We start from the raw sequence: 22784 nt of genomic DNA on the forward strand, positions 1-22784 counted from the left end.
GGTAGATATATCAGGGTTGCTTTTTCCCCAGGTATCCACGCCCTTGTGTGTTTCTTTTGCTTAAAGTTTGCCACCTGAAGCCAGCCTCTCTTGCCCATCTTCCTCAGTTTCAGAGGGTAGATATTTCAGGGTTGCTTTTTCCCCAGGTCTCCACGCCTTTGGGTCTTGCTTCTGCTTAACGATTGCCACCTGAGGTAGCCTCTGTTGCCCTTGTTCCTCAGTTTCAGAGGGTGGATTTCTCCGTGTTGCTTTTTCCCCAGGTCTCCACGCCCTTGTGTGTTTCTTTTGCTTAACGATTGCCACCTGAGGTAGCCTCTGTTGCCCATCCTCGTCAGTTTCAGAGGGTGGATTTCTCCCTGTTGCTTTTTCCCCAGGTCTCCACGCCCTTGTGTGTTTCTTTTGCTTCACGATTGCCACCTGAGGTAGCCTCTGTTGCCCATCCTCGTCAGTTTCAGAGGGTGGATTTCTCCCTGTTGCTTTTTCCCCAGGTCTCCACGCCCTTGTGTGTTTCTTTTGCTTAAAGTTTGCCACCTGAGGTAGCCTCTGTTGCCCATCTTCCTCAGTTTCAGAGGGTGGATTTCTCAGTGTTGCTTTTTCCCCAGGTCTCCACGCCCTTGTGTGTTTCTTTTGCTTAAAGATTGCCACCTGAGCTAGCCTCTGTTGCCCATCTTCGTCCGTTTCAGAGGGTAGATTTCTCAGTGTTGCCTTTTCGCCAGCTCCCCACGCCCTTGTGTGTTTCTTTTGCTTAAAGATTGTCACCTGAGCTAGGCACTGTTGCCCTGCTTCCTCAGTTTCAGAGGGTACCTTTTTCAGGGTAGCTTTTTGACCGGGTCTCCTCGCCATTGTATTTTTCTATTTCACTTTTTTTGCATAAAGATTGCCACCTGAGCTAGCCTCTGTTGCCCATCTTCTTCGGTTTCAGAGGGTAGATTTCTCAGTGTTTCATGTTCGCCAGCTCTCCACGCCCTTGCGTCTTTTTTTTTTTTTTGCTTAAAGGTTGCAACCTGAGCTAGCTTCTTTTGCCCATGTTCGTCAGTTTCAGAGGGTGGATTTCTCCGTGTTGCTTTTTCCCCAGGTCTCCACGCCCTTGTGTGTTTCTTTTGCTTAACGATTGCCACCTGAGGTAGCCTCTGTTGCCCATCCTCGTCAGTTTCAGAGGGTAGATATATCAGGGTTGCTTTTTCCCCAGGTCTCCACGCCCTTGTGTGTTTCTTTTGCTTAAAGTTTGCCACCTGAAGCCAGCCTCTCTTGCCCATCTTCCTCAGTTTCAGAGGGTAGATATTTCAGGGTTGCTTTTTCCCCAGGTCTCCACGCCTTTGGGTCTTGCTTCTGCTTAACGATTGCCACCTGAGGTAGCCTCTGTTGCCCTTGTTCCTCAGTTTCAGAGGGTGGATTTCTCCGTGTTGCTTTTTCCCCAGGTCTCCACGCCCTTGTGTGTTTCTTTTGCTTAACGATTGCCACCTGAGGTAGCCTCTGTTGCCCATCCTCGTCAGTTTCAGAGGGTGGATTTCTCCCTGTTGCTTTTTCCCCAGGTCTCCACGCCCTTGTGTGTTTCTTTTGCTTAAAGTTTGCCACCTGAAGCCAGCCTCTCTTGCCCATCTTCCTCAGTTTCAGAGGGTAGATATTTCAGGGTTGCTTTTTCCCCAGGTCTCCACGCCTTTGGGTTTTGTTTTTGCTTAACGATTGCCACCTGAGGTAGCCTCTCTTGCCCATCTTCCTCAGTTTCAGAGGGTGGATTTCTCCGTGTTGCTTTTTCCACAGGTCTCCACGCCCTTGTGTGTTTCTTTTGCTTCACGATTGCCACCTGAGGTAGCCTCTGTTGCCCATCCTCGTCAGTTTCAGAGGGTAGATTTCTCAGTGCTGCTTTTTCCCCAGGTCTCCACGCCCTCGTGTGTTTCTTTTGCTTAAAGTTTGTCACCTGAAGCCAGCCTCTCTTGCCCATCTTCCTCAGTTTCAGAGGGTAGATATTTCAGCGTTGCTTTTTCCCCAGGTCTTCACACCTTAGTGTTTTGTTTTTGCTTAACGATTGCCACCTGGGCTAGCCTCTGTTTCCCATCTTCCTCAGTTTCAGAGGGTTGATATTTCAGGGTTGCTTTTTCCCCAGGTCTCCACGCCCTTGTGTGTTTCTTTTGCTTAACGATTGCCACCTGACCTAGCCTCTGTTGCCCATCCTCGTCAGTTTCAGAGGGTAGATTTCTCCGTGTTGCTTTTTCCCCAGGTCTCCACGCCCTTGTGTGTTTCTTTTGCTTAACGTTTGCCACCTGAAGCCAGCCTCTCTTGCCCATCTTCCTCAGTTTCAGAGGGTAGATATTTCAGGGTTGCTTTTTACCCAGGTCTCCACGCTTTTGGGTTTTGTTTTTGCTTAACGATTGCCACCTGAGGTAGCCTCTGTTGCCCATCTTCCTCAGTTTCAGAGGGTGGATTTCTCAGTGTTGCTTTTTACCCAGGTCTCCACGCCCTTGTGTGTTTCTTTTGCTTAAAGATTGCCACCTGAGCTAGCCTCTGTTGCCCATCTTCGTCCGTTTCAGAGGGTAGATTTCTCAGTGTTGCCTTTTCGCCAGCTCCCCACGCCCTTGTGTGTTTCTTTTGCTTAAAGATTGTCACCTGAGCTAGGCACTGTTGCCCTGCTTCCTCAGTTTCAGAGGGTACCTTTTTCAGGGTAGCTTTTTGACCGGGTCTCCTCGCCATTGTATTTTTCTATTTCACTTTTTTTGCATAAAGATTGCCACCTGAGCTAGCCTCTGTTGCCCATCTTCTTCGGTTTCAGAGGGTAGATTTCTCAGTGTTTCATGTTCGCCAGCTCTCCACGCCCTTGCGTCTTTTTTTTTTTTTTGCTTAAAGGTTGCAACCTGAGCTAGCTTCTTTTGCCCATGTTCGTCAGTTTCAGAGGGTGGATTTCTCCGTGTTGCTTTTTCCCCAGGTCTCCACGCCCTTGTGTGTTTCTTTTGCTTAACGATTGCCACCTGAGGTAGCCTCTGTTGCCCATCCTCGTCAGTTTCAGAGGGTAGATATATCAGGGTTGCTTTTTCCCCAGGTCTCCACGCCCTTGTGTGTTTCTTTTGCTTAAAGTTTGCCACCTGAAGCCAGCCTCTCTTGCCCATCTTCCTCAGTTTCAGAGGGTAGATATTTCAGGGTTGCTTTTTCCCCAGGTCTCCACGCCTTTGGGTCTTGCTTCTGCTTAACGATTGCCACCTGAGGTAGCCTCTGTTGCCCTTGTTCCTCAGTTTCAGAGGGTGGATTTCTCCGTGTTGCTTTTTCCCCAGGTCTCCACGCCCTTGTGTGTTTCTTTTGCTTAACGATTGCCACCTGAGGTAGCCTCTGTTGCCCATCCTCGTCAGTTTCAGAGGGTGGATTTCTCCCTGTTGCTTTTTCCCCAGGTCTCCACGCCCTTGTGTGTTTCTTTTGCTTCACGATTGCCACCTGAGGTAGCCTCTGTTGCCCATCCTCGTCAGTTTCAGAGGGTGGATTTCTCCCTGTTGCTTTTTCCCCAGGTCTCCACGCCCTTGTGTGTTTCTTTTGCTTAAAGTTTGCCACCTGAAGCCAGCCTCTCTTGCCCATCTTCCTCAGTTTCAGAGGGTAGATATTTCAGGGTTGCTTTTTCCCCAGGTCTCCACGCCTTTGGGTTTTGTTTTTGCTTAACGATTGCCACCTGAGGTAGCCTCTCTTGCCCATCTTCCTCAGTTTCAGAGGGTGGATTTCTCCGTGTTGCTTTTTCCACAGGTCTCCACGCCCTTGTGTGTTTCTTTTGCTTCACGATTGCCACCTGAGGTAGCCTCTGTTGCCCATCCTCGTCAGTTTCAGAGGGTAGATTTCTCAGTGCTGCTTTTTCCCCAGGTCTAAACGCCCTCGTGTGTTTCTTTTGCTTAAAGTTTGTCACCTGAAGCCAGCCTCTCTTGCCCATCTTCCTCAGTTTCAGAGGGTAGATATTTCAGCGTTGCTTTTTCCCCAGGTCTTCACACCTTAGTGTTTTGTTTTTGCTTAACGATTGCCACCTGGGCTAGCCTCTGTTTCCCATCTTCCTCAGTTTCAGAGGGTTGATATTTCAGGGTTGCTTTTTCCCCAGGTCTCCACGCCCTTGTGTGTTTCTTTTGCTTAATGATTGCCACCTGACCTAGCCTCTGTTGCCCATCCTCGTCAGTTTCAGAGGGTAGATTTCTCCGTGTTGCTTTTTCCCCAGGTCTCCACGCCCTTGTGTGTTTCTTTTGCTTAACGTTTGCCACCTGAAGCCAGCCTCTCTTGCCCATCTTCCTCAGTTTCAGAGGGTAGATATTTCAGGGTTGCTTTTTACCCAGGTCTCCACGCTTTTGGGTTTTGTTTTTGCTTAACGATTGCCACCTGAGGTAGCCTCTGTTGCCCATCTTCCTCAGTTTCAGAGGGTGGATTTCTCAGTGTTGCTTTTTACCCAGGTCTCCACGCCCTTGTGTGTTTCTTTTGCTTAAAGATTGCCACCTGAGCTAGCCTCTGTTGCCCATCTTCGTCCGTTTCAGAGGGTAGATTTCTCAGTGTTGCCTTTTCGCCAGCTCCCCACGCCCTTGTGTGTTTCTTTTGCTTAAAGATTGTCACCTGAGCTAGGCACTGTTGCCCTGCTTCCTCAGTTTCAGAGGGTACCTTTTTCAGGGTAGCTTTTTGACCGGGTCTCCTCGCCATTGTATTTTTCTATTTCACTTTTTTTGCATAAAGATTGCCACCTGAGCTAGCCTCTGTTGCCCATCTTCTTCGGTTTCAGAGGGTAGATTTCTCAGTGTTTCATGTTCGCCAGCTCTCCACGCCCTTGCGTCTTTTTTTTTTTTTTGCTTAAAGGTTGCAACCTGAGCTAGCTTCTTTTGCCCATGTTCGTCAGTTTCAGAGGGTGGATTTCTCCGTGTTGCTTTTTCCCCAGGTCTCCACGCCCTTGTGTGTTTCTTTTGCTTAACGATTGCCACCTGAGGTAGCCTCTGTTGCCCATCCTCGTCAGTTTCAGAGGGTAGATATATCAGGGTTGCTTTTTCCCCAGGTCTCCACGCCCTTGTGTGTTTCTTTTGCTTAAAGTTTGCCACCTGAAGCCAGCCTCTCTTGCCCATCTTCCTCAGTTTCAGAGGGTAGATATTTCAGGGTTGCTTTTTCCCCAGGTCTCCACGCCTTTGGGTCTTGCTTCTGCTTAACGATTGCCACCTGAGGTAGCCTCTGTTGCCCTTGTTCCTCAGTTTCAGAGGGTGGATTTCTCCGTGTTGCTTTTTCCCCAGGTCTCCACGCCCTTGTGTGTTTCTTTTGCTTAACGATTGCCACCTGAGGTAGCCTCTGTTGCCCATCCTCGTCAGTTTCAGAGGGTAGATATATCAGGGTTGCTTTTTCCCCAGGTCTCCACGCCCTTGTGTGTTTCTTTTGCTTAAAGTTTGCCACCTGAAGCCAGCCTCTCTTGCCCATCTTCCTCAGTTTCAGAGGGTAGATATTTCAGGGTTGCTTTTTCCCCAGGTCTCCACGCCTTTGGGTTTTGTTTTTGCTTAACGATTGCCACCTGAGGTAGCCTCTCTTGCCCATCTTCCTCAGTTTCAGAGGGTGGATTTCTCCGTGTTGCTTTTTCCACAGGTCTCCACGCCCTTGTGTGTTTCTTTTGCTTCACGATTGCCACCTGAGATAGCCTCTGTTGCCCATCCTCGTCAGTTTCAGAGGGTAGATTTCTCAGTGCTGCTTTTTCCCCAGGTCTCCACGCCCTCGTGTGTTTCTTTTGCTTAAAGTTTGTCACCTGAAGCCAGCCTCTCTTGCCCATCTTCCTCAGTTTCAGAGGGTAGATATTTCAGCGTTGCTTTTTCCCCAGGTCTTCACACCTTAGTGTTTTGTTTTTGCTTAACGATTGCCACCTGGGCTAGCCTCTGTTTCCCATCTTCCTCAGTTTCAGAGGGTTGATATTTCAGGGTTGCTTTTTCCCCAGGTCTCCACGCCCTTGTGTGTTTCTTTTGCTTAACGATTGCCACCTGACCTAGCCTCTGTTGCCCATCCTCGTCAGTTTCAGAGGGTAGATTTCTCCGTGTTGCTTTTTCCCCAGGTCTCCACGCCCTTGTGTGTTTCTTTTGCTTAACGTTTGCCACCTGAAGCCAGCCTCTCTTGCCCATCTTCCTCAGTTTCAGAGGGTAGATATTTCAGGGTTGCTTTTTACCCAGGTCTCCACGCTTTTGGGTTTTGTTTTTGCTTAACGATTGCCACCTGAGGTAGCCTCTGTTGCCCATCTTCCTCAGTTTCAGAGGGTGGATTTCTCAGTGTTGCTTTTTACCCAGGTCTCCACGCCCTTGTGTGTTTCTTTTGCTTAAAGATTGCCACCTGAGCTAGCCTCTGTTGCCCATCTTCGTCCGTTTCAGAGGGTAGATTTCTCAGTGTTGCCTTTTCGCCAGCTCCCCACGCCCTTGTGTGTTTCTTTTGCTTAAAGATTGTCACCTGAGCTAGGCACTGTTGCCCTGCTTCCTCAGTTTCAGAGGGTACCTTTTTCAGGGTAGCTTTTTGACCGGGTCTCCTCGCCATTGTATTTTTCTATTTCACTTTTTTTGCATAAAGATTGCCACCTGAGCTAGCCTCTGTTGCCCATCTTCTTCGGTTTCAGAGGGTAGATTTCTCAGTGTTTCATGTTCGCCAGCTCTCCACGCCCTTGCGTCTTTTTTTTTTTTTTGCTTAAAGGTTGCAACCTGAGCTAGCTTCTTTTGCCCATGTTCGTCAGTTTCAGAGGGTGGATTTCTCCGTGTTGCTTTTTCCCCAGGTCTCCACGCCCTTGTGTGTTTCTTTTGCTTAACGATTGCCACCTGAGGTAGCCTCTGTTGCCCATCCTCGTCAGTTTCAGAGGGTAGATATATCAGGGTTGCTTTTTCCCCAGGTCTCCACGCCCTTGTGTGTTTCTTTTGCTTAAAGTTTGCCACCTGAAGCCAGCCTCTCTTGCCCATCTTCCTCAGTTTCAGAGGGTAGATATTTCAGGGTTGCTTTTTCCCCAGGTCTCCACGCCTTTGGGTCTTGCTTCTGCTTAACGATTGCCACCTGAGGTAGCCTCTGTTGCCCTTGTTCCTCAGTTTCAGAGGGTGGATTTCTCCGTGTTGCTTTTTCCCCAGGTCTCCACGCCCTTGTGTGTTTCTTTTGCTTAACGATTGCCACCTGAGGTAGCCTCTGTTGCCCATCCTCGTCAGTTTCAGAGGGTAGATATATCAGGGTTGCTTTTTCCCCAGGTCTCCACGCCCTTGTGTGTTTCTTTTGCTTAAAGTTTGCCACCTGAAGCCAGCCTCTCTTGCCCATCTTCCTCAGTTTCAGAGGGTAGATATTTCAGGGTTGCTTTTTCCCCAGGTCTCCACGCCTTTGGGTTTTGTTTTTGCTTAACGATTGCCACCTGAGGTAGCCTCTCTTGCCCATCTTCCTCAGTTTCAGAGGGTGGATTTCTCCGTGTTGCTTTTTCCACAGGTCTCCACGCCCTTGTGTGTTTCTTTTGCTTAACGATTGCCACCTGAGGTAGCCTCTGTTGCCCATCCTCGTCAGTTTCAGAGGGTAGATTTCTCCGTGTTGCTTTTTCCCCAGGTCTCCACGCCCTTGTGTGTTTCTTTTGCTTAACGTTTGCCACCTGAAGCCAGCCTCTCTTGCCCATCTTCCTCAGTTTCAGAGGGTAGATATTTCAGGGTTGCTTTTTACCCAGGTCTCCACGCTTTTGGGTTTTGTTTTTGCTTAACGATTGCCACCTGAGGTAGCCTCTGTTGCCCATCTTCCTCAGTTTCAGAGGGTGGATTTCTCAGTGTTGCTTTTTACCCAGGTCTCCACGCCCTTGTGTGTTTCTTTTGCTTAAAGATTGCCACCTGAGCTAGCCTCTGTTGCCCATCTTCGTCCGTTTCAGAGGGTAGATTTCTCAGTGTTGCCTTTTCGCCAGCTCCCCACGCCCTTGTGTGTTTCTTTTGCTTAAAGATTGTCACCTGAGCTAGGCACTGTTGCCCTGCTTCCTCAGTTTCAGAGGGTACCTTTTTCAGGGTAGCTTTTTGACCGGGTCTCCTCGCCATTGTATTTTTCTATTTCACTTTTTTTGCATAAAGATTGCCACCTGAGCTAGCCTCTGTTGCCCATCTTCTTCGGTTTCAGAGGGTAGATTTCTCAGTGTTTCATGTTCGCCAGCTCTCCACGCCCTTGCGTCTTTTTTTTTTTTTTGCTTAAAGGTTGCAACCTGAGCTAGCTTCTTTTGCCCATGTTCGTCAGTTTCAGAGGGTGGATTTCTCCGTGTTGCTTTTTCCCCAGGTCTCCACGCCCTTGTGTGTTTCTTTTGCTTAACGATTGCCACCTGAGGTAGCCTCTGTTGCCCATCCTCGTCAGTTTCAGAGGGTAGATATATCAGGGTTGCTTTTTCCCCAGGTCTCCACGCCCTTGTGTGTTTCTTTTGCTTAAAGTTTGCCACCTGAAGCCAGCCTCTCTTGCCCATCTTCCTCAGTTTCAGAGGGTAGATATTTCAGGGTTGCTTTTTCCCCAGGTCTCCACGCCTTTGGGTCTTGCTTCTGCTTAACGATTGCCACCTGAGGTAGCCTCTGTTGCCCTTGTTCCTCAGTTTCAGAGGGTGGATTTCTCCGTGTTGCTTTTTCCCCAGGTCTCCACGCCCTTGTGTGTTTCTTTTGCTTAACGATTGCCACCTGAGGTAGCCTCTGTTGCCCATCCTCGTCAGTTTCAGAGGGTAGATATATCAGGGTTGCTTTTTCCCCAGGTCTCCACGCCCTTGTGTGTTTCTTTTGCTTAAAGTTTGCCACCTGAAGCCAGCCTCTCTTGCCCATCTTCCTCAGTTTCAGAGGGTAGATATTTCAGGGTTGCTTTTTCCCCAGGTCGCCACGCCTTTGGGTTTTGTTTTTGCTTAACGATTGCCACCTGAGGTAGCCTCTCTTGCCCATCTTCCTCAGTTTCAGAGGGTGGATTTCTCCGTGTTGCTTTTTCCACAGGTCTCCACGCCCTTGTGTGTTTCTTTTGCTTAACGATTGCCACCTGACCTAGCCTCTGTTGCCCATCCTCGTCAGTTTCAGAGGGTAGATTTCTCCGTGTTGCTTTTTCCCCAGGTCTCCACGCCCTTGTGTGTTTCTTTTGCTTAATGTTTGCCACCTGAAGCCAGCCTCTCTTGCCCATCTTCCTCAGTTTCAGAGGGTAGATATTTCAGGGTTGCTTTTTACCCAGGTCTCCACGCTTTTGGGTTTTGTTTTTGCTTAACGATTGCCACCTGAGGTAGCCTCTGTTGCCCATCTTCCTCAGTTTCAGAGGGTGGATTTCTCAGTGTTGCTTTTTACCCAGGTCTCCACGCCCTTGTGTGTTTCTTTTGCTTAAAGATTGCCACCTGAGCTAGCCTCTGTTGCCCATCTTCGTCCGTTTCAGAGGGTAGATTTCTCAGTGTTGCCTTTTCGCCAGCTCCCCACGCCCTTGTGTGTTTCTTTTGCTTAAAGATTGTCACCTGAGCTAGGCACTGTTGCCCTGCTTCCTCAGTTTCAGAGGGTACCTTTTTCAGGGTAGCTTTTTGACCGGGTCTCCTCGCCATTGTATTTTTCTATTTCACTTTTTTTGCATAAAGATTGCCACCTGAGCTAGCCTCTGTTGCCCATCTTCTTCGGTTTCAGAGGGTAGATTTCTCAGTGTTTCATGTTCGCCAGCTCTCCACGCCCTTGCGTCTTTTTTTTTTTTTGCTTAAAGGTTGCAACCTGAGCTAGCTTCTTTTGCCCATGTTCGTCAGTTTCAGAGGGTGGATTTCTCCGTGTTGCTTTTTCCCCAGGTCTCCACGCCCTTGTGTGTTTCTTTTGCTTAACGATTGCCACCTGAGGTAGCCTCTGTTGCCCATCCTCGTCAGTTTCAGAGGGTAGATATATCAGGGTTGCTTTTTCCCCAGGTCTCCACGCCCTTGTGTGTTTCTTTTGCTTAAAGTTTGCCACCTGAAGCCAGCCTCTCTTGCCCATCTTCCTCAGTTTCAGAGGGTAGATATTTCAGGGTTGCTTTTTCCCCAGGTCTCCACGCCTTTGGGTCTTGCTTCTGCTTAACGATTGCCACCTGAGGTAGCCTCTGTTGCCCTTGTTCCTCAGTTTCAGAGGGTGGATTTCTCCGTGTTGCTTTTTCCCCAGGTCTCCACGCCCTTGTGTGTTTCTTTTGCTTAACGATTGCCACCTGAGGTAGCCTCTGTTGCCCATCCTCGTCAGTTTCAGAGGGTGGATTTCTCCCTGTTGCTTTTTCCCCAGGTCTCCACGCCCTTGTGTGTTTCTTTTGCTTCACGATTGCCACCTGAGGTAGCCTCTGTTGCCCATCCTCGTCAGTTTCAGAGGGTGGATTTCTCCCTGTTGCTTTTTCCCCAGGTCTCCACGCCCTTGTGTGTTTCTTTTGCTTAAAGTTTGCCACCTGAAGCCAGCCTCTCTTGCCCATCTTCCTCAGTTTCAGAGGGTAGATATTTCAGGGTTGCTTTTTCCCCAGGTCTCCACGCCTTTGGGTTTTGTTTTTGCTTAACGATTGCCACCTGAGGTAGCCTCTCTTGCCCATCTTCCTCAGTTTCAGAGGGTGGATTTCTCCGTGTTGCTTTTTCCACAGGTCTCCACGCCCTTGTGTGTTTCTTTTGCTTCACTATTGCCACCTGAGATAGCCTCTGTTGCCCATCCTCGTCAGTTTCAGAGGGTAGATTTCTCAGTGCTGCTTTTTCCCCAGGTCTCCACGCCCTCGTGTGTTTCTTTTGCTTAAAGTTTGTCACCTGAAGCCAGCCTCTCTTGCCCATCTTCCTCAGTTTCAGAGGGTAGATATTTCAGCGTTGCTTTTTCCCCAGGTCTTCACACCTTAGTGTTTTGTTTTTGCTTAACGATTGCCACCTGGGCTAGCCTCTGTTTCCCATCTTCCTCAGTTTCAGAGGGTTGATATTTCAGGGTTGCTTTTTCCCCAGGTCTCCACGCCCTTGTGTGTTTCTTTTGCTTAACGATTGCCACCTGACCTAGCCTCTGTTGCCCATCCTCGTCAGTTTCAGAGGGTAGATTTCTCCGTGTTGCTTTTTCCCCAGGTCTCCACGCCCTTGTGTGTTTCTTTTGCTTAACGTTTGCCACCTGAAGCCAGCCTCTCTTGCCCATCTTCCTCAGTTTCAGAGGGTAGATATTTCAGGGTTGCTTTTTACCCAGGTCTCCACGCTTTTGGGTTTTGTTTTTGCTTAACGATTGCCACCTGAGGTAGCCTCTGTTGCCCATCTTCCTCAGTTTCAGAGGGTGGATTTCTCAGTGTTGCTTTTTACCCAGGTCTCCACGCCCTTGTGTGTTTCTTTTGCTTAAAGATTGCCACCTGAGCTAGCCTCTGTTGCCCATCTTCGTCCGTTTCAGAGGGTAGATTTCTCAGTGTTGCCTTTTCGCCAGCTCCCCACGCCCTTGTGTGTTTCTTTTGCTTAAAGATTGTCACCTGAGCTAGGCACTGTTGCCCTGCTTCCTCAGTTTCAGAGGGTACCTTTTTCAGGGTAGCTTTTTGACCGGGTCTCCTCGCCATTGTATTTTTCTATTTCACTTTTTTTGCATAAAGATTGCCACCTGAGCTAGCCTCTGTTGCCCATCTTCTTCGGTTTCAGAGGGTAGATTTCTCAGTGTTTCATGTTCGCCAGCTCTCCACGCCCTTGCGTCTTTTTTTTTTTTTTGCTTAAAGGTTGCAACCTGAGCTAGCTTCTTTTGCCCATGTTCGTCAGTTTCAGATGGTGGATTTCCCCGTGTTGCTTTTTCCCCAGGTCTCCACGCCCTTGTGTGTTTCTTTTGCTTAACGATTGCCACCTGAGGTAGCCTCTGTTGCCCATCCTCGTCAGTTTCAGAGGGTAGATATATCAGGGTTGCTTTTTCCCCAGGTCTCCACGCCCTTGTGTGTTTCTTTTGCTTAAAGTTTGCCACCTGAAGCCAGCCTCTCTTGCCCATCTTCCTCAGTTTCAGAGGGTAGATATTTCAGGGTTGCTTTTTCCCCAGGTCTCCACGCCTTTGGGTCTTGCTTCTGCTTAACGATTGCCACCTGAGGTAGCCTCTGTTGCCCTTGTTCCTCAGTTTCAGAGGGTGGATTTCTCCGTGTTGCTTTTTCCCCAGGTCTCCACGCCCTTGTGTGTTTCTTTTGCTTAACGATTGCCACCTGAGGTAGCCTCTGTTGCCCATCCTCGTCAGTTTCAGAGGGTGGATTTCTCCCTGTTGCTTTTTCCCCAGGTCTCCACGCCCTTGTGTGTTTCTTTTGCTTAAAGTTTGCCACCTGAAGCCAGCCTCTCTTGCCCATCTTCCTCAGTTTCAGAGGGTAGATATTTCAGGGTTGCTTTTTCCCCAGGTCTCCACGCCTTTGGGTTTTGTTTTTGCTTAACGATTGCCACCTGAGGTAGCCTCTCTTGCCCATCTTCCTCAGTTTCAGAGGGTGGATTTCTCCGTGTTGCTTTTTCCACAGGTCTCCACGCCCTTGTGTGTTTCTTTTGCTTCACGATTGCCACCTGAGGTAGCCTCTGTTGCCCATCCTCGTCAGTTTCAGAGGGTAGATTTCTCAGTGCTGCTTTTTCCCCAGGTCTCCACGCCCTCGTGTGTTTCTTTTGCTTAAAGGTTGTCACCTGAAGCCAGCCTCTCTTGCCCATCTTCCTCAGTTTCAGAGGGTAGATATTTCAGCGTTGCTTTTTCCCCAGGTCTTCACACCTTAGTGTTTTGTTTTTGCTTAACGATTGCCACATGGGCTAGCCTCTGTTTCCCATCTTCCTCAGTTTCAGAGGGTTGATATTTCAGGGTTGCTTTTTCCCCAGGTCTCCACGCCCTTGTGTGTTTCTTTTGCTTCACGATTGCCACCTGAGGTAGCCTCTGTTGCCCATCCTCGTCAGTTTCAGAGGGTGGATTTCTCCCTGTTGCTTTTTCCCCAGGTCTCCACGCCCTTGTGTGTTTCTTTTGCTTAAAGTTTGCCACCTGAAGCCAGCCTCTCTTGCCCATCTTCCTCAGTTTCAGAGGGTAGATATTTCAGGGTTGCTTTTTACCCAGGTCTCCACGCTTTTGGGTTTTGTTTTTGCTTAACGATTGCCACCTGAGGTAGCCTCTGTTGCCCATCTTCCTCAGTTTCAGAGGGTGGATTTCTCAGTGTTGCTTTTTACCCAGGTCTCCACGCCCTTGTGTGTTTCTTTTGCTTAAAGATTGCCACCTGAGCTAGCCTCTGTTGCCCATCTTCGTCCGTTTCAGAGGGTAGATTTCTCAGTGTTGCCTTTTCGCCAGCTCCCCACGCCCTTGTGTGTTTCTTTTGCTTAAAGATTGTCACCTGAGCTAGGCACTGTTGCCCTGCTTCCTCAGTTTCAGAGGGTACCTTTTTCAGGGTAGCTTTTTGACCGGGTCTCCTCGCCATTGTATTTTTCTATTTCACTTTTTTTGCATAAAGATTGCCACCTGAGCTAGCCTCTGTTGCCCATCTTCTTCGGTTTCAGAGGGTAGATTTCTCAGTGTTTCATGTTCGCCAGCTCTCCACGCCCTTGCGTCTTTTTTTTTTTTTGCTTAAAGGTTGCAACCTGAGCTAGCTTCTTTTGCCCATGTTCGTCAGTTTCAGAGGGTGGATTTCTCCGTGTTGCTTTTTCCCCAGGTCTCCACGCCCTTGTGTGTTTCTTTTGCTTAACGATTGCCACCTGAGGTAGCCTCTGTTGCCCATCCTCGTCAGTTTCAGAGGGTAGATATATCAGGGTTGCTTTTTCCCCAGGTCTCCACGCCCTTGTGTGTTTCTTTTGCTTAAAGTTTGCCACCTGAAGCCAGCCTCTCTTGCCCATCTTCCTCAGTTTCAGAGGGTAGATATTTCAGGGTTGCTTTTTCCCCAGGTCTCCACGCCTTTGGGTCTTGCTTCTGCTTAACGATTGCCACCTGAGGTAGCCTCTGTTGCCCTTGTTCCTCAGTTTCAGAGGGTGGATTTCTCCGTGTTGCTTTTTCCCCAGGTCTCCACGCCCTTGTGTGTTTCTTTTGCTTAACGATTGCCACCTGAGGTAGCCTCTGTTGCCCATCCTCGTCAGTTTCAGAGGGTGGATTTCTCCCTGTTGCTTTTTCCCCAGGTCTCCACGCCCTTGTGTGTTTCTTTTGCTTCACGATTGCCACCTGAGGTAGCCTCTGTTGCCCATCCTCGTCAGTTTCAGAGGGTGGATTTCTCCCTGTTGCTTTTTCCCCAGGTCTCCACGCCCTTGTGTGTTTCTTTTGCTTAAAGTTTGCCACCTGAAGCCAGCCTCTCTTGCCCATCTTCCTCAGTTTCAGAGGGTAGATATTTCAGGGTTGCTTTTTCCCCAGGTCTCCACGCCTTTGGGTTTTGTTTTTGCTTAACGATTGCCACCTGAGGTAGCCTCTCTTGCCCATCTTCCTCAGTTTCAGAGGGTGGATTTCTCCGTGTTGCTTTTTCCACAGGTCTCCACGCCCTTGTGTGTTTCTTTTGCTTCACTATTGCCACCTGAGATAGCCTCTGTTGCCCATCCTCGTCAGTTTCAGAGGGTAGATTTCTCAGTGCTGCTTTTTCCCCAGGTCTCCACGCCCTCGTGTGTTTCTTTTGCTTAAAGTTTGTCACCTGAAGCCAGCCTCTCTTGCCCATCTTCCTCAGTTTCAGAGGGTAGATATTTCAGCGTTGCTTTTTCCCCAGGTCTTCACACCTTAGTGTTTTGTTTTTGCTTAACGATTGCCACCTGGGCTAGCCTCTGTTTCCCATCTTCCTCAGTTTCAGAGGGTTGATATTTCAGGGTTGCTTTTTCCCCAGGTCTCCACGCCCTTGTGTGTTTCTTTTGCTTAACGATTGCCACCTGACCTAGCCTCTGTTGCCCATCCTCGTCAGTTTCAGAGGGTAGATTTCTCCGTGTTGCTTTTTCCCCAGGTCTCCACGCCCTTGTGTGTTTCTTTTGCTTAACGTTTGCCACCTGAAGCCAGCCTCTCTTGCCCATCTTCCTCAGTTTCAGAGGGTAGATATTTCAGGGTTGCTTTTTACCCAGGTCTCCACGCTTTTGGGTTTTGTTTTTGCTTAACGATTGCCACCTGAGGTAGCCTCTGTTGCCCATCTTCCTCAGTTTCAGAGGGTGGATTTCTCAGTGTTGCTTTTTACCCAGGTCTCCACGCCCTTGTGTGTTTCTTTTGCTTAAAGATTGCCACCTGAGCTAGCCTCTGTTGCCCATCTTCGTCCGTTTCAGAGGGTAGATTTCTCAGTGTTGCCTTTTCGCCAGCTCCCCACGCCCTTGTGTGTTTCTTTTGCTTAAAGATTGTCACCTGAGCTAGGCACTGTTGCCCTGCTTCCTCAGTTTCAGAGGGTACCTTTTTCAGGGTAGCTTTTTGACCGGGTCTCCTCGCCATTGTATTTTTCTATTTCACTTTTTTTGCATAAAGATTGCCACCTGAGCTAGCCTCTGTTGCCCATCTTCTTCGGTTTCAGAGGGTAGATTTCTCAGTGTTTCATGTTCGCCAGCTCTCCACGCCCTTGCGTCTTTTTTTTTTTTTTGCTTAAAGGTTGCAACCTGAGCTAGCTTCTTTTGCCCATGTTCGTCAGTTTCAGATGGTGGATTTCCCCGTGTTGCTTTTTCCCCAGGTCTCCACGCCCTTGTGTGTTTCTTTTGCTTAACGATTGCCACCTGAGGTAGCCTCTGTTGCCCATCCTCGTCAGTTTCAGAGGGTAGATATATCAGGGTTGCTTTTTCCCCAGGTCTCCACGCCCTTGTGTGTTTCTTTTGCTTAAAGTTTGCCACCTGAAGCCAGCCTCTCTTGCCCATCTTCCTCAGTTTCAGAGGGTAGATATTTCAGGGTTGCTTTTTCCCCAGGTCTCCACGCCTTTGGGTCTTGCTTCTGCTTAACGATTGCCACCTGAGGTAGCCTCTGTTGCCCTTGTTCCTCAGTTTCAGAGGGTGGATTTCTCCGTGTTGCTATTTCCCCAGGTCTCCACGCCCTTGTGTGTTTCTTTTGCTTAACGATTGCCACCTGAGGTAGCCTCTGTTGCCCATCCTCGTCAGTTTCAGAGGGTGGATTTCTCCCTGTTGCTTTTTCCCCAGGTCTCCACGCCCTTGTGTGTTTCTTTTGCTTAAAGTTTGCCACCTGAAGCCAGCCTCTCTTGCCCATCTTCCTCAGTTTCAGAGGGTAGATATTTCAGGGTTGCTTTTTCCCCAGGTCTCCACGCCTTTGGGTTTTGTTTTTGCTTAACGATTGCCACCTGAGGTAGCCTCTCTTGCCCATCTTCCTCAGTTTCAGAGGGTGGATTTCTCCGTGTTGCTTTTTCCACAGGTCTCCACGCCCTTGTGTGTTTCTTTTGCTTCACGATTGCCACCTGAGGTAGCCTCTGTTGCCCATCCTCGTCAGTTTCAGAGGGTAGATTTCTCAGTGCTGCTTTTTCCCCAGGTCTCCACGCCCTCGTGTGTTTCTTTTGCTTAAAGGTTGTCACCTGAAGCCAGCCTCTCTTGCCCATCTTCCTCAGTTTCAGAGGGTAGATATTTCAGCGTTGCTTTTTCCCCAGGTCTTCACACCTTAGTGTTTTGTTTTTGCTTAACGATTGCCACATGGGCTAGCCTCTGTTTCCCATCTTCCTCAGTTTCAGAGGGTTGATATTTCAGGGTTGCTTTTTCCCCAGGTCTCCACGCCCTTGTGTGTTTCTTTTGCTTCACGATTGCCACCTGAGGTAGCCTCTGTTGCCCATCCTCGTCAGTTTCAGAGGGTGGATTTCTCCCTGTTGCTTTTTCCCCAGGTCTCCACGCCCTTGTGTGTTTCTTTTGCTTAAAGTTTGCCACCTGAAGCCAGCCTCTCTTGCCCATCTTCCTCAGTTTCAGAGGGTAGATATTTCAGGGTTGCTTTTTCCCCAGGTCTCCACGCCTTTGGGTTTTGTTTTTGCTTAACGATTGCCACCTGAGGTAGCCTCTCTTGCCCATCTTCCTCAGTTTCAGAGGGTGGATTTCTCCGTGTTGCTTTTTCCACAGGTCTCCACGCCCTTGTGTGTTTCTTTTGCTTCACTATTGCCACCTGAGATAGCCTCTGTTGCCCATCCTCGTCAGTTTCAGAGGGTAGATTTCTCAGTGCTGCTTTTTCCCCAGGTCTCCACGCCCTCGTGTGTTTCTTTTGCTTAAAGTTTGTCACCTGAAGCCAGCCTCTCTTGCCCATCTTCCTCAGTTTCAGAGGGTAGATATTTCAGCGTTGCTTTTTCCCCAGGTCTTCACACCTTAGTGTTTTGTTTTTGCTTAACGATTGCCACCTGGGCTAGCCTCTGTTTCCCATCTTCCTCAGTTTCAGAGGGTTGATATTTCAGGGTTGCTTTTTCCCCAGGTCTCCACGCCCTTGTGTGTTTCTTTTGCTTAACGATTGCCACCTGACCTAGCCTCTGTTGCCCATCCTCGTCAGTTTCAGAGGGTAGATTTCTCCGTGTTGCTTTTTCCCCAGGTCTCCACGCCCTTGTGTGTTTCTTTTGCTTAACGTTTGCCACCTGAAGCCAGCCTCTCTTGCCCATCTTCCTCAGTTTCAGAGGGTAGATATTTCAGGGTTGCTTTTTACCCAGGTCTCCACGCTTTTGGGTTTTGTTTTTGCTTAACGATTGCCACCTGAGGTAGCCTCTGTTGCCCATCTTCCTCAGTTTCAGAGGGTGGATTTCTCAGTGTTGCTTTTTACCCAGGTCTCCACGCCCTTGTGTGTTTCTTTTGCTTAAAGATTGCCACCTGAGCTAGCCTCTGTTGCCCATCTTCGTCCGTTTCAGAGGGTAGATTTCTCAGTGTTGCCTTTTCGCCAGCTCCCCACGCCCTTGTGTGTTTCTTTTGCTTAAAGATTGTCACCTGAGCTAGGCACTGTTGCCCTGCTTCCTCAGTTTCAGAGGGTACCTTTTTCAGGGTAGCTTTTTGACCGGGTCTCCTCGCCATTGTATTTTTCTATTTCACTTTTTTTGCATAAAGATTGCCACCTGAGCTAGCCTCTGTTGCCCATCTTCTTCGGTTTCAGAGGGTAGATTTCTCAGTGTTTCATGTTCGCCAGCTCTCCACGCCCTTGCGTCTTTTTTTTTTTTTTGCTTAAAGGTTGCAACCTGAGCTAGCTTCTTTTGCCCATGTTCGTCAGTTTCAGAGGGTGGATTTCTCCGTGTTGCTTTTTCCCCAGGTCTCCACGCCCTTGTGTGTTTCTTTTGCTTAACGATTGCCACCTGAGGTAGCCTCTGTTGCCCATCCTCGTCAGTTTCAGAGGGTAGATATATCAGGGTTGCTTTTTCCCCAGGTCTCCACGCCCTTGTGTGTTTCTTTTGCTTAAAGTTTGCCACCTGAAGCCAGCCTCTCTTGCCCATCTTCCTCAGTTTCAGAGGGTAGATATTTCAGGGTTGCTTTTTCCCCAGGTCTCCACGCCTTTGGGTCTTGCTTCTGCTTAACGATTGCCACCTGAGGTAGCCTCTGTTGCCCTTGTTCCTCAGTTTCAGAGGGTGGATTTCTCCGTGTTGCTTTTTCCCCAGGTCTCCACGCCCTTGTGTGTTTCTTTTGCTTAACGATTGCCACCTGAGGTAGCCTCTGTTGCCCATCCTCGTCAGTTTCAGAGGGTGGATTTCTCCCTGTTGCTTTTTCCCCAGGTCTCCACGCCCTTGTGTGTTTCTTTTGCTTAAAGTTTGCCACCTGAAGCCAGCCTCTCTTGCCCATCTTCCTCAGTTTCAGAGGGTAGATATTTCAGGGTTGCTTTTTCCCCAGGTCTCCACGCCTTTGGGTTTTGTTTTTGCTTAACGATTGCCACCTGAGGTAGCCTCTCTTGCCCATCTTCCTCAGTTTCAGAGGGTGGATTTCTCCGTGTTGCTTTTTCCACAGGTCTCCACGCCCTTGTGTGTTTCTTTTGCTTCACGATTGCCACCTGAGGTAGCCTCTGTTGCCCATCCTCGTCAGTTTCAGAGGGTAGATTTCTCAGTGCTGCTTTTTCCCCAGGTCTCCACGCCCTCGTGTGTTTCTTTTGCTTAAAGTTTGTCACCTGAAGCCAGCCTCTCTTGCCCATCTTCCTCAGTTTCAGAGGGTAGATATTTCAGCGTTGCTTTTTCCCCAGGTCTTCACACCTTAGTGTTTTGTTTTTGCTTAACGATTGCCACCTGGGCTAGCCTCTGTTTCCCATCTTCCTCAGTTTCAGAGGGTTGATATTTCAGGGTTGCTTTTTCCCCAGGTCTCCACGCCCTTGTGTGTTTCTTTTGCTTAACGATTGCCACCTGACCTAGCCTCTGTTGCCCATCCTCGTCAGTTTCAGAGGGTAGATTTCTCCGTGTTGCTTTTTCCCCAGGTCTCCACGCCCTTGTGTGTTTCTTTTGCTTAACGTTTGCCACCTGAAGCCAGCCTCTCTTGCCCATCTTCCTCAGTTTCAGAGGGTAGATATTTCAGGGTTGCTTTTTACCCAGGTCTCCACGCTTTTGGGTTTTGTTTTTGCTTAACGATTGCCACCTGAGGTAGCCTCTGTTGCCCATCTTCCTCAGTTTCAGAGGGTGGATTTCTCAGTGTTGCTTTTTACCCAGGTCTCCACGCCCTTGTGTGTTTCTTTTGCTTAAAGATTGCCACCTGAGCTAGCCTCTGTTGCCCATCTTCGTCCGTTTCAGAGGGTAGATTTCTCAGTGTTGCCTTTTCGCCAGCTCCCCACGCCCTTGTGTGTTTCTTTTGCTTAAAGATTGTCACCTGAGCTAGGCACTGTTGCCCTGCTTCCTCAGTTTCAGAGGGTACCTTTTTCAGGGTAGCTTTTTGACCGGGTCTCCTCGCCATTGTATTTTTCTATTTCACTTTTTTTGCATAAAGATTGCCACCTGAGCTAGCCTCTGTTGCCCATCTTCTTCGGTTTCAGAGGGTAGATTTCTCAGTGTTTCATGTTCGCCAGCTCTCCACGCCCTTGCGTCTTTTTTTTTTTTTTGCTTAAAGGTTGCAACCTGAGCTAGCTTCTTTTGCCCATGTTCGTCAGTTTCAGAGGGTGGATTTCCCCGTGTTGCTTTTTCCCCAGGTCTCCACGCCCTTGTGTGTTTCTTTTGCTTAACGATTGCCACCTGAGGTAGCCTCTGTTGCCCATCCTCGTCAGTTTCAGAGGGTAGATATATCAGGGTTGCTTTTTCCCCAGGTCTCCACGCCCTTGTGTGTTTCTTTTGCTTAAAGTTTGCCACCTGAAGCCAGCCTCTCTTGCCCATCTTCCTCAGTTTCAGAGGGTAGATATTTCAGGGTTGCTTTTTCCCCAGGTCTCCACGCCTTTGGGTCTTGCTTCTGCTTAACGATTGCCACCTGAGGTAGCCTCTGTTGCCCTTGTTCCTCAGTTTCAGAGGGTGGATTTCTCCGTGTTGCTTTTTCCCCAGGTCTCCACGCCCTTGTGTGTTTCTTTTGCTTAACGATTGCCACCTGAGGTAGCCTCTGTTGCCCATCCTCGTCAGTTTCAGAGGGTGGATTTCTCCCTGTTGCTTTTTCCCCAGTTCTCCACGCCCTTGTGTGTTTCTTTTGCTTCACGATTGCCACCTGAGGTAGCCTCTGTTGCCCATCCTCGTCAGTTTCAGAGGGTGGATTTCTCCCTGTTGCTTTTTCCCCAGGTCTCCACGCCCTTGTGTGTTTCTTTTGCTTAAAGTTTGCCACCTGAAGCCAGCCTCTCTTGCCCATCTTCCTCAGTTTCAGAGGGTAGATTTCTCAGTGCTGCTTTTTCCCCAGGTCTCCACGCCCTCGTGTGTTTCTTTTGCTTAAAGTTTGTCACCTGAAGCCAGCCTCTCTTGCCCATCTTCCTCAGTTTCAGAGGGTAGATATTTCAGCGTTGCTTTTTCCCCAGGTCTTCACACCTTAGTGTTTTGTTTTTGCTTAACGATTGCCACCTGGGCTAGCCTCTGTTTCCCATCTTCCTCAGTTTCAGAGGGTTGATATTTCAGGGTTGCTTTTTCCCCAGGTCTCCACGCCCTTGTGTGTTTCTTTTGCTTAACGATTGCCACCTGACCTAGCCTCTGTTGCCCATCCTCGTCAGTTTCAGAGGGTAGATTTCTCCGTGTTGCTTTTTCCCCAGGTCTCCACGCCCTTGTGTGTTTCTTTTGCTTAACGTTTGCCACCTGAAGCCAGCCTCTCTTGCCCATCTTCCTCAGTTTCAGAGGGTAGATATTTCAGGGTTGCTTTTTACCCAGGTCTCCACGCTTTTGGGTTTTGTTTTTGCTTAACGATTGCCACCTGAGGTAGCCTCTGTTGCCCATCTTCCTCAGTTTCAGAGGGTGGATTTCTCAGTGTTGCTTTTTACCCAGGTCTCCACGCCCTTGTGTGTTTCTTTTGCTTAAAGATTGCCACCTGAGCTAGCCTCTGTTGCCCATCTTCGTCCGTTTCAGAGGGTAGATTTCTCAGTGTTGCCTTTTCGCCAGCTCCCCACGCCCTTGTGTGTTTCTTTTGCTTAAAGATTGTCACCTGAGCTAGGCACTGTTGCCCTGCTTCCTCAGTTTCAGAGGGTACCTTTTTCAGGGTAGCTTTTTGACCGGGTCTCCTCGCCATTGTATTTTTCTATTTCACTTTTTTTGCATAAAGATTGCCACCTGAGCTAGCCTCTGTTGCCCATCTTCTTCGGTTTCAGAGGGTAGATTTCTCAGTGTTTCATGTTCGCCAGCTCTCCACGCCCTTGCGTCTTTTTTTTTTTTTTGCTTAAAGGTTGCAACCTGAGCTAGCTTCTTTTGCCCATGTTCGTCAGTTTCAGAGGGTGGATTTCCCCGTGTTGCTTTTTCCCCAGGTCTCCACGCCCTTGTGTGTTTCTTTTGCTTAACGATTGCCACCTGAGGTAGCCTCTGTTGCCCATCCTCGTCAGTTTCAGAGGGTAGATATATCAGGGTTGCTTTTTCCCCAGGTCTCCACGCCCTTGTGTGTTTCTTTTGCTTAAAGTTTGCCACCTGAAGCCAGCCTCTCTTGCCCATCTTCCTCAGTTTCAGAGGGTAGATATTTCAGGGTTGCTTTTTCCCCAGGTCTCCACGCCTTTGGGTCTTGCTTCTGCTTAACGATTGCCACCTGAGGTAGCCTCTGTTGCCCTTGTTCCTCAGTTTCAGAGGGTGGATTTCTCCGTGTTGCTTTTTCCCCAGGTCTCCACGCCCTTGTGTGTTTCTTTTGCTTAACGATTGCCACCTGAGGTAGCCTCTGTTGCCCATCCTCGTCAGTTTCAGAGGGTGGATTTCTCCCTGTTGCTTTTTCCCCAGGTCTCCACGCCCTTGTGTGTTTCTTTTGCTTAAAGTTTGCCACCTGAAGCCAGCCTCTCTTGCCCATCTTCCTCAGTTTCAGAGGGTAGATATTTCAGGGTTGCTTTTTCCCCAGGTCTCCACGCCTTTGGGTTTTGTTTTTGCTTAACGATTGCCACCTGAGGTAGCCTCTCTTGCCCATCTTCCTCAGTTTCAGAGGGTGGATTTCTCCGTGTTGCTTTTTCCACAGGTCTCCACGCCCTTGTGTGTTTCTTTTGCTTCACGATTGCCACCTGAGGTAGCCTCTGTTGCCCATCCTCGTCAGTTTCAGAGGGTAGATTTCTCAGTGCTGCTTTTTCCCCAGGTCTCCACGCCCTCGTGTGTTTCTTTTGCTTAAAGTTTGTCACCTGAAGCCAGCCTCTCTTGCCCATCTTCCTCAGTTTCAGAGGGTAGATATTTCAGCGTTGCTTTTTCCCCAGGTCTTCACACCTTAGTGTTTTGTTTTTGCTTAACGATTGCCACATGGGCTAGCCTCTGTTTCCCATCTTCCTCAGTTTCAGAGGGTTGATATTTCAGGGTTGCTTTTTCCCCAGGTCTCCACGCCCTTGTGTGTTTCTTTTGCTTCACGATTGCCACCTGAGGTAGCCTCTGTTGCCCATCCTCGTCAGTTTCAGAGGGTGGATTTCTCCCTGTTGCTTTTTCCCCAGGTCTCCACGCCCTTGTGTGTTTCTTTTGCTTAAAGTTTGCCACCT

This window comes from Equus asinus, chromosome 10, assembly GCF_041296235.1.
Source record: "Equus asinus isolate D_3611 breed Donkey chromosome 10, EquAss-T2T_v2, whole genome shotgun sequence".
NCBI lineage: Eukaryota > Metazoa > Chordata > Mammalia > Perissodactyla > Equidae > Equus > Equus asinus.